Raw genomic sequence first — 24,114 nt, 5'->3', positions numbered from 1 at the left:
GCAGGAGGTCTGTCAGGGGCATTTATTACAACCACATGTTTCTAGGGAATGGCTGTAGTTTGAGCACACTTGAAACAGAAACTAAAGATAAGCCAACCTTTAAAGAAAAGTGCATGTCATATAACAGATTCAGAAACTAACTCGTTTCACAGGTATTTCTGCCCTCATCAGTTGGTGTGAAAGGGTTGAAAGTATAGAGAGTCCTAACACGCATCATTGTGGTTTAAAACAACAACCAGTGAGGATCCTGCAAGAATCTTCTGAATCCTCTATGTATATGTTTTCGATACAGCATTATCAATGTGGCGTCACCTTAAGTAGGATATTTTTATTTGAAGAGAAAGAAAACCGCACAATAAAACGATGCAAACATTCCATTTCACTTTCAAATTCCTTTAAACAGTCAGACCCCTTCGGAGCCCTTAAAGGGACGTGGTGATGGAAAAAAGATGGGATTTGAGGGGGAACTTTTTTTAGAAAAAAGAAAGAAAAAAAAACATTTGTAAGAGAACACAAAAACATTAAAAGTTGAACGTTCCTCCCAACTCTGTCCCTTTAGGGGCTTATAGCTCCTCATCTGACCCACAACAAATAAATAAAAACAAACAAATATATATGCAACATGGGATGCAATATTTAGAAACTACTTTTGACTGTATCTGCTGATTGTTTCATTGTAATTAATATACAGTGTTAAAAACTGTTAAAGGGATAGTTCACTTTGAAATTAATTGTTGGTATGTTTTAGCTTACCTCAAGGGCATCCAAGATGTAGGTGTCTTTTTTTCCGCAGTAGTTTCAATTTCGATATTTTTAGGTCAAACCGTTCTTGTCTGTCAGTCATATAATGCAGGTCGATGGTCACCACCTCAAAGAGCATGCACAGAGTCCAAATTAAAACAATTCCCCGTCGTCCAAATTAAACAATTCCCCATCGTAAGTACACATTGATGGCCTAAGACATGAAACGAGCGGTTTGTGTGAGAAAACGAACAGTATTTATATCGTTGTTACCTCTTGAACACAGCCGCGTCCAAATGATCTGAGGGCGCGGGCGGGTATAGATATACACACTAGATGTCGCCTTGTCTACGGCAGTTCATTGGAACGAATGTCTTTAAGGCGACATCTAGTGTATATATCTATGCACCAGTCTGCGTACACGTCAGATCAGATCACTTGGACATTGCTGTGTATAAGAGTTAAAAACGATATAAATACTGTTCGTTTTCTCACACAAACCGCTCGTTTCGTGTCTTAGGCCATCAATGTGTACTTACGATGGGGAATTGTTTAATTTGGACGACGGGGAATTGTTTTAATTTGGACTCTGTGCATGCTCTTTGAGGTGGTGACCATCGACCTGCATTATATGACTGACAGACAAGAACGGTTTGACCTAAAAATATCAAAATTGAAACTACTGCGGAAAAAAAGACACCTACATCTTGGATGCCCTTGAGGTAAGCTAAAACATACCAAAAATTTATTTCAAAGTGAACTATCCCTTTAAAGTTAAATATATAATTTTTTGATTGATATAAGCAGCTGTTTAGGGGATTATTTTATGGGGACAAACCTTTTTTTTTTTCTTTTTTTTTTTCTGTAAAGACAGACACAGTAAAGGCCAATTTATACTTCTGCGTCGGGTGCGCGTAGAAGGTATGGCGTAGCATACGCATTGACGTGTACCATACGTCGTACCCTTCGCCGTACCCTGACGCGCACCTCCTCAAAAATGTAACTACGCGTCGCGGCGACGCGGACCGCAAGATCTGTGATTGGTCAGCTGGATAGCATCGCGTTTCCTCCTACGCATTTCCGGAATGATCTTCTGCACTCTGCACCGCCCGCCCGCCATTTTTAAATTCCGAAGATCAGTGAAGAGCCATGGAAATAGACCAAGTGACCGAGAGATTGCTTGAAGAAGTGCGGAAATACAGCCATCTGTATGACTCCTTCAGTCGCCATTGCTCGTAGAAACCTAAACTCAAAACAGCCGCGAGGAATGTAAACACAGTGGAACATTAAAACCCACCCGCGCCAACTAGCGTTTCGGCGGTGTAACTGCAGAGCAACACAGACATTCGCAGAAGTATAAATGCTCACGACGGCGTCGCCTACGTGCGTAGCCTACGACGTACACTACGGCGTACACTCGACGCAGAAGTATAAATTGGCCTTAAAGAAACGGCTAAAGATATTTTTCGTCAACATTTGACCCATTAATACTAACACTTACTATTCTTTTCTGTATATCTATTTATTTTTTATTTACCTTGCTAGACTAACTGGGACTTGTCACAGTACTTACATATTAACCACGTTTCCACCGCAGGAACTTTCCCCAGGAACTAGGAACTTTGGGGTGGTACTCGTTGTGTTTCGACCATAGACTGTAAAAAAAGTCGCGATATCAAGGTCCCGCCCTCACTCTCGCAGAAACGGTTACTACAGATTACTGCAGAGCAACTCATTATGTCAGTGTCAAATAACCAGTTATGGACATTAAAAGTTGAAGCTCCAATCTCCTCCCGAAAATCCCCCCAAAAGTCTATTGGTGCCTCAGTGACTACTTCGTTTAGAGAAGCTGTCAATCTCAGCTGTCAATCATGACGTCACATTACCGTTTTATGGCATCAAATAACTAACTAAGACCAAACTTATTTAAAAAAAAAAAAACACTTAAACTTACATCAGCATGATAAAAAATACCTAAAATGACAAAAAAAATATCTTTGGAAAAAATTTATTTGAAGTGTAATTTGATTGTTTAGTTTCCATCACGTCCCATTAGACTTCATGGGGAGGGCGGGGTTCATGACTTATACTGGGACCAACCCCCTGGGACTGATCGAGACGCTTTGGCTTCACTTTTCAGGGCTTGTGCGGTATGCTTGGTTTCGTCCGCAGTGACCAGGGTCTAAATGAAGTTCCGGGTAAAAATGTCCCCCGCATTTTATTTCAACCACCATTTTTAAAAGTCTGTTGTGGTGTGCAGTAAGAGTTGTTTGTTATTCAGAACAACAATGGAGTTTAAAAAATACGACAGATGGACCGACAATCAGGCTTTATTAAGCTTATTAGAGTGTGCAGACGGTGCACACATAATTACACTAAGTTTACTTTTTCTAAATTCCAATATGTGCGTGGAAAATTACGTACACAAATTTGTATGTCTTTTTAGTGCGTACGCAATGTTTATATATCAGGCCTTAGGCCCCTGGTCCTCTCTCGTCCTTCACTGTCGTCGCTCCTCCTTGTATGCTTCCGAAGCTCCTCCATGAGAAACGTCTCAGGTTACGACTGTAACCCTTGTTCCCAGAGAAGGGAACGAGACACTGCGTCGATGACGACACTTTGGGGAACGTCCCTCAGCGTAGCGCCTCTGAAGCATGAATGAAGCTGCGCACAGGCGCACTAAGGACGAGAGCACTAGAGTGCCTGGCGTAGATGGGATGTCCAGACTATAAAATCTAATAAAAGTATGAGGGGTGGCCCATCCTGCTGCATTGCACACTTCTTGGATCGGGGCCCCTGAGAGGAGGGCTCTAGAGGACGCCATGCCTCTGGTTGAATGCGCCCTCACGGCCAAAGGTGAAGGCAAACTGCGCACCTGATAGGCCATAGATATAGCCTGAATGATCCAGTTGCTGATGGTCTGTTTGGATGTGGGAAGCCCCTTCTTGGGCAACCCGAAACACACCAGCAGCTGATGTGACTTCCGCCATGAAGAAGACCTCTGGACATACATTTTGAGAGCTCTGACAGGGCAGAGCAAATTAAGTCTTTCTTCATCTGCCGTCATGTGAGGTGGAGGATGAAAAGCCTGCAGAATTCCACATTAGATGGCACTTTAGGCACATAGCCCGGCCTGGGAAGCAAGATAGCCTTAATATCGCCAGGAGCAAACTCCAGGCACCCATGAGATATAAAGAGCACCTGAAGATCTCCTACTCTCCTCAGAGAAGAAATGGCTAATAAAAAAGCTTGAGGGAAAGGTTCTTGGCCTCAGCCTCGACCAGCCCTTCGAGTTTTGCAAAATCAGTTTTGGGATCTCCGTATTTATAAAACCCTGCGTCCAGCTCTGGTTGCCAGGTCTGCATAACAAAACCAGCCCAATTGCTAATCAAAACTTGCCAAAATCACGGCCAAAACTAGTCCAATCGCGCTTCATGAAAATGTTTATGTAATTTAATAAAACAGAAGAAATACTGTATGAATAATACAGTAATTTTTCTGTATAAAAAAATGTAATTAAATTAATTTGTCATTAATGGCATAATACTTAAAATAGCAGCCGAGTGGTTAATTTTACAGATACTGTTTAAAATACAAATTAAAATAAAATAAAATTAGAAGAAACATATTTCTCTCTCACTCAACTGTTTTAGAAGGAGTGATCACGGTGAGATGATGCGACTTCTTCACAATCAATCCTAACCTGCCGCCTCAGCAGCTGCGGGAACCAAACCATGTCTCAAAATCATCTCTCAAGAGAGAGTCAAACACGGATGGAGCTTCTCACAGTGAACGCATCACAGTGAATGCTTTCAGCTCCCTCAAGAGTCGAATGCGCTCTATGCAGTTTTGTGCAGTGTGATCAGAAGGTACAGTAAAAGTTACTTCCATATTGTAGTGGTTAGTATCAATCTTCTTCTGGTCACACATCCTCACGTGATGCGAATTCAAATCTCAGAGTTCACCAAACTTGAACTTTTCGTATTAGCCTGCGTTTCTGGTCTGACGCATTTGCATGCATATGAATGGAAGTCAATGAAACAAAAAGTGCTGTGTGACCGCCCCTTAATACAACCTAGATATTGACCGTAGATATTGACGTATTGTGTTACCTTCAATTTATTAAGTTCAAGTTCAACTAAATTAAGTTCAGTTCTCCTAAAATTTATATTTTTACATTCAACCAAAACAAATAATCCAGTTTCATGAAACTCTTCATTGTTTTGGACAAAATTAAGACTGTTAACCTTATTCAACTAAACAGCATTGGATTAACCTTATGTAAATAACTTAAGTTAATTAAAATAAATAATGTTACATAAATCCAACGTAACCTAGTTACGTGGGACCTGTTGACATAAAAAAGTTAATTAAAGCCAACATAGCATTTTTTAGAGTGAACACGTTCTCACACCCAACTCGTCACATTGACACTTGGTCAGGACCCCTCTGCGTCACCTTTTTCTCGGCACAGGGTACCCCCCCACATATAAACATTTTAACGCCCCAGATCTGGCCCACATCTGGCACATGTGGAATGATGATCTGGCCCACATGCAGCATGGAATGACGGCCCTTGGGTGGCTAACTCCTGTTTGCCAGATCTGGGCCACAAGCAGGCCATAGCAATGCCACATGTCAGCCAAGAGCAAAGAAATAAACCAGAACTGGACCTTATCTGAGGCACAAAATATGTGTATATTAAATATGGAGTCATTTCAGCCTTAATAAGCCTGTTAACAAGCAGAATCACTGAAGGAAAGAAAAAGAAGAAAAAAAAAACAGAACAAGAGACGAGTAGAAACACAAGAACTACAACTGACTTCCAGCCACAGCCTAAGATGAAATCAACTGAAGATAAAAGAAGACATTAAATCTGTGAAGATCTCAGCAGAGGAGGATTAAACAACTCCAGAAACCAGAAATCCTGTGTTAGTGCAGCATGATATCCAGCAATATTATAACAATCAGTTAGAAGATTTTAACAAACATGAGCACGAAAAGTGAATCCACGATGACACACACAAACATCAACAATCAGCACATGAATCTCAACAATGGTGAGAGAGAGAGTTTATATTCTCTAGAGCATCTGTTTACATTGTCTATGGAACTGTTTAAGGCAAAGAAATTACTGTTTACCCAGAGGAGACGTACTGAAATCCCCTAAAACTCTAGGCCCTCATGTCCAGATAGATTTAAACACATTACAACTTACACTGACAGATGAGTGAATGATAGAGTATCCATATGTCTGTTTAAAAAGTATTGATATGCAAGTTTCCACAGTATGATGTCAAAAAACACATGATAATGGTAATTTTTATTGCATACACCATGGTAATACTATGTAATTTTTTCTAATATACTATTGTATATGAATATGGTAATCATTTGCTACCATATATTATAGTCCAGAAAGCAAGATTAACTTACTGTCACATATACGCTTAACACTTGGTTGATTAATGCCGAGTTGACACTGCACGATTTTAGCCCCGATTTTCACTCGCAGACAGATTTTGTTAAATCGCCGACAAATGCCAGAAATCGGAGGCAAAGCGGTGCTCGTTCACGCGAGTGACAATCGCACAGTGTACATTATCAAAGACGCGATCTGAGAGAATTGACGATGTGTCGCCGATGCCCGTGAGATATTTGGCATGCCAAATATCCGGACCTGTCTGCGATTCAAAATCCTGCTGTGTGAAATGAGTTCTGACTAAAAATTACATTGGCAATGACCTACAGCCAATGAGAGACCAAGATACAGGGTAGCTGGATGTTCAGGGAGGAGTTATAGACCAGAATATCAGTAAGTAGAATTCTATCAGAATTAATTAGCTTACACATAAGCTTTACAATTATATCAATCAGCCACCTGAAACAACAGCTAGCGCTATGAGGCCACACCTGAAATAAAACTCATAGTAAGAACACTGATCAAATAAATTATGTAAACCACTATCCTCAATAAAACAATCATAAAAAATTCCTTTCCTTCTAGGTGAGATTCTTACCTTATACTAACTCACCACCTCACGGACCTCACACACATCCCTATTGATTCGACAAACACATATTTAGACTGTGAATCGCGATTGTGGGAAAGGAAAGAAAATAGACAACTCACCAGGGAAGAATGGAAGTGATAGACCAAATCACTTTACTGCCCAAAAAGACATGAACCAGAGTACAAGAAGGATGACAACAACACTACACATGATTTTATAAAGCCACCTACATATCGAGCCTCAATGCCTAACAGAAATAAAGTCAATCTGGTTAGTAAGTGAAGCTGGTAATGTGGAGTTGTTTAATCCTCCTCTGCTGAGATCTTGAGAAATGTAATGTCTTCTTTTATCTTCAGATGATTTCATCTAAGACTGTGGCTGAAGTCAGTTGTAGTTTTTGTGTTTCTGCTCGTCTCTTTTTCTGTTCTCTTCTTTCCTTCAGTGATTCTGCTTGTTAACAGGCTTATTAAGATTGAGATGACTCCATATTTAATATACACATATGTTTTGGCTCAGATAAGGTCCAGTTCTGGTTTATTTCTTTGCTCTTGGCTGACATGTGGCATTGCTATGGCCTGCTTGTGGCCCAGATCTGGCAAACAGGAGTGGACACTGGAATGCAGTTGTTCAGGAAGTCTGACGCAATGGTGCACTTACAGTAGTGACAGTGTCCTCTGATGTCACTGAGGGTTCATTAGGCAAGGAATCATGAACTAGAGGAGGCTCAGGATCAGGAACTCTACTAGATGACATGGAGGCACCTTCAGGGCCTTGATGCAGGAGTGAAGAACAACTTGAAGGAGGAGAAGGAAGTGAATGAACAGTAATTGGTACCATAACCGGAGGAGAAAGTTCTTGCTCTGACATCACCATTAACCAGATATCGTCATCCGGTAGATCATCCTCTCTAGATTCCGCAGATGCTTGATCAGAGTCTGAAATGAGAGAGTTAAAAGGCACCTTTAAATTTCACGATGGTTGAGCTCTCATGTACGATGCACAGGTCAAATTTTTTCCAAATTGCCAACACTGACCCACCGGGTGTAGAGGCTCACAGCACTTTAAAAACAGAACTCCAGCAATCTTGAATCTTTGCCCGCAAATACAACAGCTGACCTTGGATCAAAGTGTCATCTTGTACTCACCGATCATGTCGCTCTTTTCTATGGTCTGCTGCCGCCTTCAAGCTCCGTCAAAGGCCACTTATTAAAGCCTAGCTTGATGGTCATAAATCCCGTCATGATGAACACTGCCCTGATTGGTATTCTCAATTCTACTCAAGAAAAAGTCAACAGGCAATAGTGGATCTTACCCAAACATTAAGAAATATGGAGATTCACCTGTGGACTGGTGTGGAGTAGTATTATAGGAGAAAACCACTTGAGGGAAGTATACCCAGTTTTTCTTCTTGCAAGAGGGCAGACTGCGCAGTAGATTGTGCAATGTGGAGTTAAAATGCTCGCATTGACCATTTCCAGTTGGATGGGCTGGGGTGGTCCGACTCTGTTCAATGCAATACAACTCACACAACTGATGAATAAGGGTGCTTTCGAAGTTCCTCCCCTGGTCCAAGTGGACAGTGTTGGGGGTAACACATTACAAGTAACTTGAGTGACATAATCAGATAACTTTTTTAAGTAACTAGTAAAGTAATGCATTACTTTTAAATTTACAACAAAATATCTGAGTTACTTTTTCAAATAAGTAATGCAAGTTACTTTGTTTTTCCATTTATTGACTGGCTGCTGTTGAGAGAAATCATAAGTTCACAGGAACTTTTTTCCCAGGAACTTTTTTCCCCCCAGACCTGTTGCTTTCTGCGTTTCCACCGCAGTCTAAAGTACCGTGAAGATTAGGCAAGTTAGCACCGTGAAGATTAGGCAAGTTTACGCAGGACTGCACTGGCTGTGAGAAGTCAGAAAACTGTGCTGACACTCCTCTGTTCAAGCCTACTTGCAAGACCAGGCTGTAATCTTCCTCTTGGCCCCAGTCAGGTCAGCTACTAGGCGATGAAGTGGGGTGACCAGCTTGGAAAAAACCCTCCACAAACTGTTTGTAATAACTTCCAAAGCCCAGAAATGACCGAAGTTCTGAGACCTGCTGCAGAGACTGCCAATTAGCAACCGTCTCAATTTTCTTAGGGTCGTAGCCATCCCCTAGCCTCCAAAGGAGTCCTCAATTCTTGGTAATGGGAACAAATCTTTTCTTGTCTTTCTGTTAAGTTGATGATAGTCAACACACATTCGCAGGCTACCATCTTTTTTCTTCACCAGGACAATGGGAGAAGCATAGGGGCTGCTACTTTCTCTTATAATTTGGGTTTCCAGCAGCTGATTAGTCTTGACTGCCTCATAAGTCAATGCTGCCTAACTGGAACCTCATCAAGCAAGGGAATATCATGTGTGATCAAAGTAATACAGCCCAAATCGCTATCATGTGCTGAAAACACAGAAGAATACTTGGATAAAAAATGCCCTAACTTGACACTGTTCTTCAGAGGTCACCGGAGACAGATCAACAGAATCTATCTTACCCTGTATGGAACTTTTGGTCATCTGGGAAGAAACTGAGGCCTGCACACTCAATGGGACATCCTCAACACCTCGAGGTAAACTCACAACAGTTACTGGTACCAAGAACGGTTCGTGCATAGAAGTTAACATCAACTAACCCTACATTAATGACTGGAACATGAACTTTTCCAACAATGGCAAGAGAAGCCAGAAGACCAGCTACCAATCCCCTACTAGAGGGCTCAAACACTACAGTCAATCCAGTATGTTGCTGAGAACAAGTAGCAGGAATAAACTTAATGGTGCCGCCTGGTACAAGAATACATGTACCTCCTCAAACCCGAACTCAGGCTGAGGAATCTAAAGGGGCATATACTTGAACTTTATGGCATTTCTGTAGGGCTTGTTGCCAAGGATTAGGGGCATGCTGCACTAAAGCTGCTTCAGAAAGAGCTGGCCCATATTGTCCAAACAATTTGTTGTAACATTCTCAAATAACATTCATGCACCGGAGACCTGGGTAGTAGTACCTGGGGGATCTTTAACTATGAGTGCGCCAAGTTTAGGAATCAATTTCCCAAACACTTCAACATCCAGCTCTAAATAGCCCATATATGGAATATTCAGGCCATTTGCAGCCTCAAGCTGCAACCAATGACAGGATTGAAGTTTTTCCAAACCCCATGGCTAAAGGTTCTGCAAAAAAAGCTTTCAGACATGGCTGACACCATTATGTCAACACTAACAGTCACATGGGGGCATGGAGATAATAAAGGGGCCAACTTCTCCACATCAGAAAAAACAAATAAAGGGAGTCACGTCTCTGCTTTACACACCAAATGTAACTCTGCCGACTATGCCAAGATTGTAACCTTTAGCTAGGGGTATTACAAATAAAAGCCAGACTACACCACCCAGGGAATAATACCACCCAGGACAAATAACTAACAATGCCCAAATAAGGGTCCACAAATGGTCAGAATAATATGAAGGACCCTGCTGGTTTGTTTTTGGGTCAAAAGAAAGAGACGTGACTTTCCAGAAACAAAATAAATATTTATTTCCACAAATATATTATTTATTCCACTAGAAAAAGTCTCGAATAAATCACTTAAAACAACTTACCAATTAAATACTCACAGAGTTAATGGTCACTATAATAAATTCAGAATTCACAAAAGGGAACAAAACAAATCACACTTCACAAGTTCACATCAATAGTGCAAGCAAACTCAAAGCAAGTGATAAGCAAACCAAAAAAAATAAAAAAATAAAACACCACAAAAAACAAACAAAAAATAATAGTATGTATAATAGTAAATAATATATATATATATATATATATATATATATATATATATATATATATATATATATATATATATATATATATATATATATATATATATATATGTTGCCAGCCCATTAGATGGCGATGAAACACTATAGACTGAACACGTAATAAACATGTGCATGACGTCATCATCTTCAGTTCATCTAGTTGAAAAGACTGTTTGTGAAGCTGTTTCAAACATAAACATGAGCTTACATGAGCTCTCTGGATCAGCCGCAGCGCGAAAGCAGGTTTAAATATTCCGGTTTGATCGTAATTTCAAAAGTTTAAGGGCCCCTATTATGGATTTTTGAAAATGACCTTTTATGTAGTGTGTAACTAGCTCTAATGGCGCGTTTCCACCGAGCGGTACGGTACGGTACGGGTCGGGTCGGTACCCTTTTATTTGCGTTTCCACTGCCAAAAGTTGAGAATGGTACCAAAAAGCCGAACCGTACCGTACCACTTTTTGGGTACCCTTCCGTTGGGGTACCTAGCACAGTGGTACGGTACTAAAAGGTGGAGCTAGACTCACTGCAGGACGTTGATTGGTTGACAGAGAATCGTCACTTGCGCGTGCTACGAGGGGAATGACAACATAAGAAGCGCCATTTTTTAATATACAGTTTAATATAATACTACTGTTACTGTGTCACGAAATGTAATTTTAAGAGTTTTTCAGGCGAGAATGTAGTTGTTTAAAGCTCAAATCTGCTCAAATCAAATTTATAAAGATGATTTGTTTTTCCCCGGTTGTGAGATCCATGCGATCAGCGGGCGCTCGGCGCTCATGTTTCCCGGCTGGATGAGCCTTTCCTCGGCTAGGTCTTCTGACGTTCGCCGATGACTCCGACGGTAGTGGTTAAACATGAGATATAATTCGTCTTGTGCAGACCTAACGGGCGATCTTTGGTCTCGTGAATATATAATTCGTTCCCTGTCAATCGTTTTGGCTGAGGGCTAAGTTTAGTTTCATATTAAAGGCTATTTGTATTTAACTTTACTGTTGTAATGTTAGACTAGAGCGCAACATTTGGACATTTGACTGAATTGTTTGCTTTATTTCTTATTGTATAGCTTCTTGTACCTTTTACTTAAACTTTTATATTGGCTATTATTGATAAAACTGAAATTTTAAAAAAGAAATATGGTTTCTTGTCATTTTCTTATTACAAGATTATCACTGATGTTTATTGCAACATTTGTACAAATGCATATATTGCCTGTAATATGTGTAATTTTTTTTATTATTTAAACGAAAAGAGGTAACGTTAGGGTTGTGTTTTAAATTTCGTTTTGTTATAACGTTAAATAGAATAACGTATAACGTGCAGTGAATAATCAATATGCGTTGTGCATGAACCACATTATTTAAATGAAAACGAAAAGAGGCAGAGTAGTGTTTTATAACATATTTAGTTTTATTGTTGCTTAAAATGTACATACAGAGATAACCGGAGTAGCAGAGCGAGCTGAGTGACCTTTTAAGAACGCGCTGTACCATTTGCATGTAGGAGTCGCACATGGCAAGTACAAACTTTGCGTACTTAATATTGAGAAAAGCCTAATGTCGGCGCTTGTGACAAACATGTCGAGGAGCAAGAACAAGATCTGCTGTATATGTCATCCATTGTAGTTTACTATGTTCTTCTTCGCGCGAAAATGACGTCGATCGAAACACCACGCCCATCAAGTAAGGGTACTGTTGGCAGTGGAAACGCTAGCCAGATCATGGTTAACAGACCCGAACCGTACCGTACTGTACCGTACCGTACTGTACTGCTCAGTGGAAACGAGCCATAAGTGAATGAAAACATCCTGCAAAGTTTTCAATCTGAAAGTGCACCGTATAAAGTTATTGTCTTTCAAAAGTAAGAGTCGACTCTGAGTCAATGAAATGAATTGTTTTTCAAACGAGTCATAAGCTGTTTCGTTGTGACGTCAAGACGAAACATTAGCATATTGCCCACCCACTTATTGTGCAGACACCAGGGAAAACTTGAACCTCAAAACGACAGCTGATTCCTGTGGATGCTGGATAGCATCATGTCGAGAAAACGCTGTGCTCTACAATGTGAAGGTAAAGACAGTTTTTTTTCACTGCCCAAGGACGACCATGTGAAGAATCTGTGGTTAAAATTCATCTTTACCACGATACCACAGCAGTATAATCCTAAACTTTTGCTGTTCCCTTTATTTCACTGAAGACTGCTTCTCAAATCTCGGAGTTCAATGCAGGATTCGCAAACCGCTTGCTCTTGAAAGATGGTGTTCAAAATACTTAGTTTTGAGTTTTATATTGTGTAGGTCTCCTGCTAACTGGCTAACTCACGTTATCACTGTGTTACTTAAATACTTCTGCTAATTATGGGCCACTATTACCTACAACTGTGTCTATTAATGCAGATTGTCTGTCATTCTCACTACTTTGAGGAAAGATTAAGCATGGAGCAAGATTTGTTTTACCAACGTTTATGTTACACCAGTCATTCACATCAGTCATTCACGCTAGAGCTCGGCTAATGTATACATTGCATCAGTGGCGGATACAGAACGTCATTAATAGGTGGGCCTGGTGAATATACGGAGGGGCCTCGGTTTATTAAGCTTATACACGCCTGATAAATAAGTCAACTATAGCAGATCGGTACTTCGGTAGTGAATTTAAATAGGCCTATGCCTTGTACTCATGTCAGTCAGCCCTCCCGCCTGCTTTAAACCTGAAGGTCATCTGTCTGTCATTACACGCGACTCGCATGTAGACTATCACAACGTTAATAAGTCAGTGCGCGCACGGAGAGCGTGTGGCCGGACCCGAGCAGAAAAAAATTCACAGGAGAACGAGCTGATTCTGTGTTTTAAAAGGAATCATGACAGAAGAAAACAAGTATGCTATGGAAATATACTCAGCTGTATTTCGAGACACAGAGCCAGAAGTGCATTCACAAAATGTAAACAAATGCCAAAGCAGGAGACGGTGAACATTACAACACAAAAAGTGAGCAGAAATAGCTCACTTAGGTTGCCGCTGCTACTTTCGGTCAGAAAGTTTCAGAGCTAACTCGGTGTTGCGTGATAGCATCACTGGACTGACACGTGATATGCTGACATAATATTTTTCTTTTGTAGCTATTTTTCATAGCTACTGTACATAAATGTCCTCAGGAAACTATTAAAATGAAATTATGTATTATTATGTATTACATTATTATTATTATTATTATTAAAAATAAAAATATTGTTTTTATTAATCTGATTGGGCGGGCCACCGGTCAATCTGGGTGGGCACTTGCCTGCATTAAATCCGCGCCTGCATTACATACATGCACTGTTACTGATACAGTTTCCACGTGTATTACAAAAATACTCTGTAAATAAATTAGTACAAGTAAAATAATCGGTTTGTTGATGTACATGCTCTTGTTAATGCTGATGGTGAGGAATTACAGTTGCAACATCTCATAATGTACCTCAAAGTAGTGTATCACTGAGAAACGTCCTGCTCGATTCGTCCTTGCGATGGAGGTCCGGGTTGAATAACTGGTTCTTCCAGTGTTTCATCATCTGACTCGCGCTAGGATTGATATGGTAAAATCGACGTCATTGTTCGTTACTGTCTTTAGTTTACGATGTAGGAAGCCTCAGGACACGCAGACCCGGGGCCTGTACCATGAAGCCGGATTAGGTGGCTAGCCAGCTATGTTTCAGCTTAGTTTCCGCCAACCCTGGGTTTTAGGTAGGCCTACTATGAAAGTAGCTTGGCTTTAATCGGAGTTCGTCGCCATGGTATCTTACGCTGCACGGCTAACCTGCTCCGGGGCAGGTTATGTTCTGGATTCAAGATCTCAGACTGAAGTTTGACCAATCAGCTGAGAGCAAAGAAACATATAGGTGACGCAACTTATTCCCAGTGTCTGTTACAATGACTTCACCTTTTCTTCCAAATCCTGTGACATCTCAGCGCAAATTGTTTGACGAGCACTTCGTAGAGAAAGAGTTTTTAGCCAGACAAAATCCCCTTGCCTTTCCTGATAGTTACTTGTATGAAAGATACAGATTTTCCGCGGAAGGAATGTCTTATCTTTGCGAACTTCTTGAGCCACACATAAAGAATAACACGTCGAATTCATGCACTTACTGTACCGCAAATGGTATTGCGTTGCGTTTTTTGTTTTGTTTTTTTTTTGCAAGTGGTACATACTTGCACGGTGGGTGACGCACAGAAGCTCGGGGAAAACATATGTTTGTCGAACCATTCGTAAGGTGGTCCTCGCTCTGCAGGAGTACATGAATAGTTTCATTAATAGTGTTCCCCGGACATTTATCGACCATGTCCATAAAAGAGGGCTTTTATCAAATTGCCAGTAAGATATATTGATAGGGTGACATCACATGAACACTTGTTTTGTTTTTTTCAAAAAGCAAATTTCACAAATGTAGCCTACTATACAATATAATACATGTTAAGAATTATTTTGAATCTTTTTTTATTATTATTCTGTTAATCTTATGATAGGATTCCCAAGTCATTGCAACATGTATGCAGTGTAGATGCAATCACCATACAATATTTCACTTAATAAAAGCACACTGAAACTGCAGATAGGTCTCAAACTGTTTTATTGGTTTTGTGGGATGGGAGGGAGAAAGAGAGCAAGAGAAAGTTGCATTAATAAATATTCATACTAAAGTGTTACTTGGTTAAATAAGTTATACTAATATATATATATAAAATATAACTATATACATACATACTGAGATCAGTTTTATCAAGCTGTTTGATTTTGTTTGGAGCCTCCTCAGCTCACAGTCAGCTCCTTTAGTGAACAGTCTAGTTCAAGTCTCCTTTAGTGAACAGTCTAGTTCAAGACTCCTTTTGTACAGGGCCCTGACTGAGTCGGTTTCCACCTGAAACATAATTCCACCACAAACATGATCATTACAAGTTTTCTGGAGGCTCATCAAAATCACAAAAAGTTCCTTGACTTCCTACAAACACAGGACTGACTGTAATTTATGTCAAGGGTTTTAAATTCTTACACATTTCTTCTGAAGGCCATTGAGGTAGAGGCCTCAGTTTCTGGGGCAGGTTGTGAAAAATCCTACAATAAAAGAGATGTGTAAGGGCCAGTCCCTTTTTTATGCGACACATTCAAATGTTTGCCATAATAAAAAAGCCCATTGCATTCACATCAGCAACTGTCTGAGAACACACAGAGTGTCTTCATTTCCTCCACCCTAATAAATAAAAATAGGCCAATGTAAAGCATAACTGTTGTAAAGCAGGTTATGTTTGGTGTTCTGTCTGCTGCATACTGACCTCTGTGTGGGAGACTGTGTGTATGTGTGCTGTGTATGTGTGCTGGCTTCAACAGGGACACTGTATTTCCCTCTACTGCAGAACATAGTCAGCTATATTTACAACTTAAAAAAGTAGTAATGTATTGCACACATACCCAGTGTTACTTGCTTAGAGGAGCCAGCACCAGGGTCAGATTGTACAGCACCTGTAATCACATCCATAATCGGCCGTCCCTTATTGCCTACTCAGAGCCAACTCCTCCGCCACAGTGTATTCTGGTTTACTGAATTTAATTCTTTATTTCTGTTTGCTGCAAACAAGTGTTTGTGATAAAATGTTCACAAAAGTAATAAAAGGTTGTGGTAAATACTCACCACTTTAAATTATATTTTTATATTTTGTCTTTATCTGCTGCCAAGAACATTTGGAGTTGGGGTTGCATCTAAAAATCAATGAATATTAATCTTTCTTAGTACATACATGCACATTTTTTATATAATATAAAAATAGCCTATAGGCTATATTACACATAAATAGGCTACACATACATACATACATAATTTTACATAAATATAGAACGTATTTGTTTAACTTACACATTAACAATCAGCAATCTTTCTCCAACAGTCTTCTCTTGCTTTGGCAGCAGAGACCGTATAGTTTCGAGCTTGAAATACATATTTAAATTAATCGTAATTATGAATGATTATCTCTTGCTCCTCCGCGGAAAAATATATCGCTCTCGCTCTACCCGCGATTGGTTGTTCAGTGTCGACGTCACTCTTTTATGTGCACGCGCGCGTGGAGTAATCATAGCTTGAGGATCAAAGCCTGAGTTGACAAAGAAAGTTGATGAGCTGCATCATGGTACCAATAAAGCCTAATTGCATCGGTTTGGTTTTGTCAACTCAAAACTAATCTTGTAACCCCGAGTTTGTTCAGCTACCTTCATGGTACAGGCCCCTGACGTTGTTATGGCAATGGGCGTTTTTGTTTTCGACGCGTACGCGGTAAACCAATCACCAGACACTGAGCTGTCTGGCCAATCAGAGCAGAGTAGCTTGTGGAAAGGCGGGATTTAGAGAGATTGATTCATTTGACGAGTCGTTTGAGAATCATTGAAAATGTGGTGATGTGCAAATGTATATTATGAGGAAATTAAACATTTTTTTTTTACCTTTGATGAATGTAAACCTGTTGTAGGAGACTCCAAAACAACATTAGGAAACTTTAAAATAGCATAATAGAGCTTTAACAGACATAGCAGAATCATTGTCATTTGGAAATAAGATTGTGTGTGCGTTTGAATCAAGATCGTACGGTGGCCGAGAGGTATAAAACAAATCACAATTACAAAAACAAAATAACAAATCCAAAAACAAAACAACAAATTATAAACACAATGGCAAGTCTAAAATCAAAATAACAATTCAGAAAACAAAATAACAATTCAGAAAACGCAACGACAATTTAGAAAACAAAATAACAATTCAGAAAACAAAATAACAATTCAGAAAAAACACAACGACAATTCAGAAAACACAACGACAATTCAGAAAAAACGGAAAAGGTAGGTATATTTTGAGAATGACGTCCTTATCGCTGAATGGACGAGACACCTGTCAATCAAGCGCGCCCGCCATTTTTAAATTCCGAAGATCAGTGAAGAGCCATGGAAATAGACCAAGTGACCGAGAGATTGCTTGAAGAAGTGCGGAAATACAGCCATCTGTATGACTCCTTCAGTCGCCATTGCTCGTAGAAACCTAAACTCAAAACAGCCGCGAGGAATGTAAACACAGTGGAACATTAAAACCCACCCGCGCCAACTAGCGTTTCGGCGGTGTAACTGCAGAGCAACACAGACATTCGCAGAAGTATAAATGCTCACGACGGCGTCGCCTACGTGCGTAGCCTACGACGTACACGACGCAGAAGTAACCACATTGTCCGGTAGCCGAACAACTGTCCTGGTCGACGCAGCTTTTAATGTCGTGGTATGTCGAAAAATGAAATAAAAGAGAGCATTGCAGTGATGGCTTCTTTGTTGGTGTATTTACTCAGAATGAAGCATAAGAGAATATGCATAACAAAAGCTCAAAACATACATTCTCAACATGTATATCACTTTTTTTACAGTAATGACTCGTTGTAGATGTGACTTTAAACATTCCATCACACTAGAAGGAAAAATATGTTCAACAAGCTATTTAACACTCTCTCTGTGCAGTTCTCATGCTCTAGCTAGCCCCAAAATGACACGTGGCATTTACAGCTGGTAGTAACACTCTAATCTCATGCTTTTTACAAACAAAATAAGATTGAAACAACATCATGTACTCTCATACACTCAAATAACATCAACATAATGACCATTTATAATGAATAGCGGGCTATCGCGCTAATCGCGAAACACTCATGCTAACCATGTGCTCAGGCATACTAAACTCATGACACACTATTAATATAGTAAATATTATGTGGTATGTCGCCAGCATGTCCACAATCACGGCACATGAATGTCCTTCTTCAAAGTAAAGTTTAATCTGTTCTATTTTCGCATAGCAAAACAAATTTGATCACAAATGTCTTGATTGACAGGTGTCTCGTCCAATCAGTGATAAGGACGTCATTCTCAAAATTTACCTACCTTTTCCATTTTGTATGAATTGTCGTTGTGTTTTCTGAATTGTCGTTGTGTTTTCTGAATTGTTATTTTGTTTTCTGAATTGTTTTGTTTTCTATATTGTCGTTGTGTTTTCTGAATTGTTATTTTGTTTTCTGAATTGTTATTTTGTTTTTGTAATTGTGATTTGTTTTGCACCTCTCGGCCACCGTAAGATCGTGATCTTTTAATAATTAACATATGAGCCTATATATAGCCAATGTATTTTTGTACGTCATATTTGTACCAGACCTCAAAAGTAGCCCGGGCCCAGGCCCCAATGCCCGTTATTTCCTGAATTAATTCAAATGACTGGCAGCTACAGAACTTTAAACAATAACAGATCTCTCATCTCAGCATCTTCACTTATTACAATCCAGTTTGACTTTATTTATTTCATACAAAATTCTCATTGAGAGGTTTAGGTGTGGATGTCTTATTGGAAATAACATTGGTTTTTCTTTTGCTGCTATGTGTATCTCTGATCCCTTACGGACGAAAATATATTTCGATATATTTATGATCAATATATTATATGGTGTAAATATACTGAAAAATATATGAAATAATATACTGTGTTAATATATATATATTACAATATATTGAATAATACTTAAGGAATTGCCACTTTTCATTTATTGAAAAATATACTTACAATATATTTACACTGTTAAATGTAATTAGTTGAGTGTAATTAGAAAACATGTGGAAAACAATTTCCTTAAATTTCTCATTGATGTTTTACTCAAAAGTTGTAAATTGTTAATACAGAGACACAAGAGTGATGGGACAATGATAGACTAAGCATTTATTTGTATTTATTAAACTGCAAATACATTGTGCACGTCTGAAACTTACCTGAATAACATTTTAAAAATCACTGCAATGCAGTTACATGCCTTTTTTTTTTTTTAAAAGCAATAGGTAATATTTCATCAGTGTTTCTTGGTCTTCTTTTGGACTGAAGCACAGGCTTTACACTTCAGCACAACAGTGACCCACAAAATTCAGCCAACAGAAACACTTTAAATCCCAACAGAACATTAAACACTAACAAATCTCTCAAGATCTCAGCAGAGGAGGGTTAAACAACAAAAACAGCACTACCATCTTCACTTATTACTAACCAGATTGACTTTATTTCTTTCATATGTCTACATAAATCTTATTGAGAATTATGTAATTCAATGCATTTAAATATTGTATTATAAGCACTTTGAAAATATATCAGGAAAGCAGACATTGTAGTAATATTATATATATATATATATATATATATATATATATATATATATATATATATATATATATATATATATATATATATATATATTTTTTTTTTTTTTTTTTACACATTGTGTACAAAACATTTTGAACAACTATTGAGTTTAGACACACACAGACATCAAGAATCAGCTCACTATCGGATCTCAACTATGGTGACATGCTTCATGCTGCAACGCATGCATCATGAATGAGTTTTATGCTATGGTTTCTCCCAGAATGCATTGCAGGAAGAAGCACATTTTTCATTGTTCAGATTCATACTCTGATTCTTGATGTCTGTGTGTGTCTAATTATAGCAGTAGTTCAAAATGTTTTTTTGAACAATTTGTATAAAAAAAGTATCTGATTACCACAATATTTGATCTCTTGTTATAGTTTCACAGTGTTAATAATACAATGTTTAAAATGCATTTAATGACCTAACACACTTTTGACCAGAGATAAATCTTGGGATGAAATCCGTGACTCAGTATAAATAATAATGATTATGATGTCATCAATTAATATCCAACAGATTATCCACAGAGTTTATCTTGGCTTTTTTGCCATAATGACTGTGTCGTATAAACACACAGTTACAGCAGCCAGAGAAAAACGAAAGTCCAAAATGCAGTAATCAATTGCAGTTAACTGTTAACTTCTTTGTTAAGTTGATGTTTTATTTTTATTTTATTTATTTTTATTAGGTTTCAGTTTAATAAATATCAGTATTTTGACAATATGGTATTCAGTATTTTAAGTCATTATACAGTAAATGTTTTGAGCTGTGTTTTTTCTTATGTGCTCAAAGATATTAATTAAGAATCAACATATGAATCTCAACAATGGTGACAATCAACAAAGCTTTTTTAGCTTGTTTTGTGACGTTTTTTTTTTTATTGTCATCACTGGTGAAATTAATACGCTGATGAATCAAAGACTCTGATATCACTGAATAATGATCACCAATAAAATGATCAACATCAACTGATCAGAGATTCTCTTGCATTTTTTGCCATAACAAACAAGTATCAGAAGCACACAGTTACATACAACAACCACATAAAAAATAAAATAAAATAAAAAATAAATAAATAAAAAGTCAAGGGTTAAGAGCAAGAGAACTAAAGCAAACACTGATCACCACAATGGTGATATCAAACATTATTATTTTCAATAAAACATTAACATCTAAACTTCTGTTAATTCTCAATAAGAATTTGTATGAAAGAAATAAAGTCTGGATTGTAATAAGTGAAGATGCTGAGATCCTGAGAGATCTGGTAGTGTTTAATGTTCTGTCGAGATTTAAAGAGTTTCATGGTATGTTTTGTGTGTCGCCATTGTGTTGAAGAGTAGGGCCTGTGCTTCAGTTCAGGATGAGGAGAGAAACACTGATGATATGCTGCATGTTGCTTTATTTAAGAGTCAGTAATACTACAGCTACTGTGTAGCTGATGCAGTGACATATAGTTACATTCATTCTTGCATGTACTTAACTGCAAAAGATTTTATGTTTTACAGTGTTAGTAATAATTCAGGAAATACTTGTAAACTAACATTGTTTTTCTATATTGCCCTTTATTTAGATTAGGATGATTTTATGGTCTTTGTTTGGCATCCGTAATCGTTTGCCATTTTTATTATTATTATTATTTTACAGTGTAGATAAGGCTCAGGTGTGGCTCAGTTTTGGGGTTTCTGGTTTACTTAAGGCTGAAAATCTGTACCAACACTAAAACCTATTCAAGCCTATAGTGCAAGGACAGTTATGTATTAGTAATTGGCTAAGACTAAGACCAGTTATGGCCCATGTGTGGCCCTTGACTTTAATCCAGATCTGTGCCACTCCAGGGCCGTCATTCTTTGCAGCATGTGGGCTGTGGGAAAAGGGCTGTGTGGACCGGAGCTGGGCCAGAAAAACATTGCTATGTGGGTTAAGTAGGGAACGAGACACGGTGTATCTTAACTCCATTTTCGCTACGTTCATCTTTGTAGAAAAGTCTAATTGTTGTGATGCCGCAAGGACATGTTTTTGAGCTGTTCGGTGGGTGGTGCTAGCGCCCTAAGCCAATAAATTGCCGTGATTCTATGCAGGCTTCAGGCAATCATCACACCTGGAGGGTGTTCCAGCTGCATTGTCTCGTTCCCTACTCAGGGACATTTCTTCTGTTTCTATTAGTCTCGCTGCGTCTTAAAAACTGCACTTCAGTTTGTCTTTTAACTGATGTGACAGCTTTTATTTATTTTTTAAGCTCATTATTTTTCCATCCATTTCCTGTCCTTTTATCCTCCTTTCTTGGACTACTCAGAATCCCCCACTCACTGAACGGCACATTCCTTTCTATTCCCAGGCTGTCCTTTGAACTGTCCACACAAACATTTAGTGTCGTATGTATGCGTAAGTGTCTTGGAACGTGTTCTGGAATGATCTTTTTGTGGATTCATTCATATATATTGTTGAAGAGTGTTTAATTTAGGATTGGGTGGGGGCTCTAAAATATTGATATGATAGCATAATGGAACTAAACTAATATATGTATAAGCATAATAAAACACTGTAATACACGCAATACAATCTGAAGACTTAAATTGCTACAGTGATGCATCTCTTATGAGACTCAAGCCAGCCATGTTACTAAAGGGCAGTGAAGGCCGCTTTTGGGGTCTACATAGAGATGTGTAGGGTTCACAGAGTGTATGAGTGTAAGGGCTGTAATAGTGTATGAGTGTAAGGGCCGGATGACCACTTCCTTCAACAAGGGTGCAGAAACACATAGTTATGTGAATATGAACGAGCATCCACAGGGTCAGACAAACAAAAAGACTCAGAGAAAAACACATATTTCACTTGTAACGGGATGTGGACACATGTTGAGAAATGTTTATTTATTGTTGGTCAAGAAACTTACAATACTTTCTCAGATACTGCTGGATACCAATTAGACACAGATATCTATTCCAGTGCAAAACATACATAGTACAAATGATATACAAACACACACACATGCTGACTCAAGGACAGAAAATGAGACTGTGTGGAGTAGCTAAGTGGAGCCAGACGTGAAAGCACAGCTCTAATTTAAGACTGTTAGTCATTTCCTCAGCTGTCCTGAAACTGTGGTCCACTGCACTCCGTTGGGCCAGCACACTGCTCTGGAATGATTCTTAACACCCCAGGAAAACTTCATAAATGGGTTAACACTGACATAACAACAATCCGGGATCCATGTTAACTTGGTATTAGCCACATCTTGTTCATCACCGTATCATCTAAGACTATTACATATAAACAATCTTTGAGTTTCAGATAAAGATTACATATGTTGGCAGAGAAAATGAAAGCATTGCTAGGTATGTGGATTATATTTGGATTAAAACCACTTATATGTTAAACTATTGGATATTTTAGATAACATTAGTGATTCTAAAAATTGGGACAAATCGCAAGGCCCAACATTCTGTTCAGTTGAATTTAGAATGTTAGAATGTAAAATAAATAATAAGAAAATGTTTAAAGGGATAGTTCACCCTAAAAACAGTTTTTCTCTTAGTTTTTCTCCTGAAAACAAAATAAGATATCTGGAAGAATGTTGGTAACAAAATAGTAAACAAACAGTTGATGGGCCCCATTGACTTTTTTTACATTCATACAAAAAATTTTAATGAAAATAATGAAGTACTTTCTTATTTTAAATTTAGATAAGACAGAAACTTATTGAACCATAAACCTGTACACAGAATCTCTTAGAACTTAGAATACATTATGTCTTCTAGAAGGATGTACTGTTACTTGTCTATCAAAAATCATATTTTCTCATGCTACAAAAACAGCCTTCTTCCACCTCAGAAACATTGCTAAGCTACGGAACATGTTATCTGATCATCTAATCTTTGATTTCATGGATATTTTGTACTTTGATTTCACAGTTTCATGAGATCCAGCAATGTTTCAATAATCATAGTTTAGTGCATAAAACATTTTGAACTCCTGCATATCTATCACTGTAGTCAGCACATGAATCTCAACGATGAAAATCAGCGATTTACAGCAAAAATCTCTTAGCTGATTTTAATCTCACATGCATGTGTACTGTTGTTAGGTAGTAGTCATCTGAAAGAGATTTAAATTAACGTGATGTTTCCAGTGTTAATGATTTTGTTTAATTCAGTTAATTTTACTTCAAGAAATAATTCAATAAAAATAAGTTCACAGTAATAATATGCTCACATTATAAATATTAGTTTATAAACTTAAATGGCAGTTGGCCAATTTAAGG

General features: G+C 38.4%; 1 long non-coding RNA gene across 1 annotated transcript in view; it reads right to left on the bottom strand.

Annotated features, from left to right (window-relative positions):
- Positions 1-1,413: 1,413 nt before the first annotated feature.
- Positions 1,414-24,114, bottom strand: part of LOC309506814 — a 360,589-nt gene continuing 337,888 nt past the window's right edge. The window contains exon 3 of the long non-coding RNA XR_014208934.1: positions 1,414-1,501. This is a non-coding gene — a long non-coding RNA (uncharacterized lncRNA). The remainder of the gene's footprint in view (positions 1,502-24,114) is intronic.

The sequence above is a fragment of the Leuciscus leuciscus genome (assembly GCF_965113295.1).
Source record: "Leuciscus leuciscus genome assembly, chromosome: 9".
Classification (NCBI taxonomy): Eukaryota; Metazoa; Chordata; class Actinopteri; order Cypriniformes; family Leuciscidae; genus Leuciscus; species Leuciscus leuciscus.
This window is presented reverse-complemented; position numbering and strand designations above follow the sequence as displayed.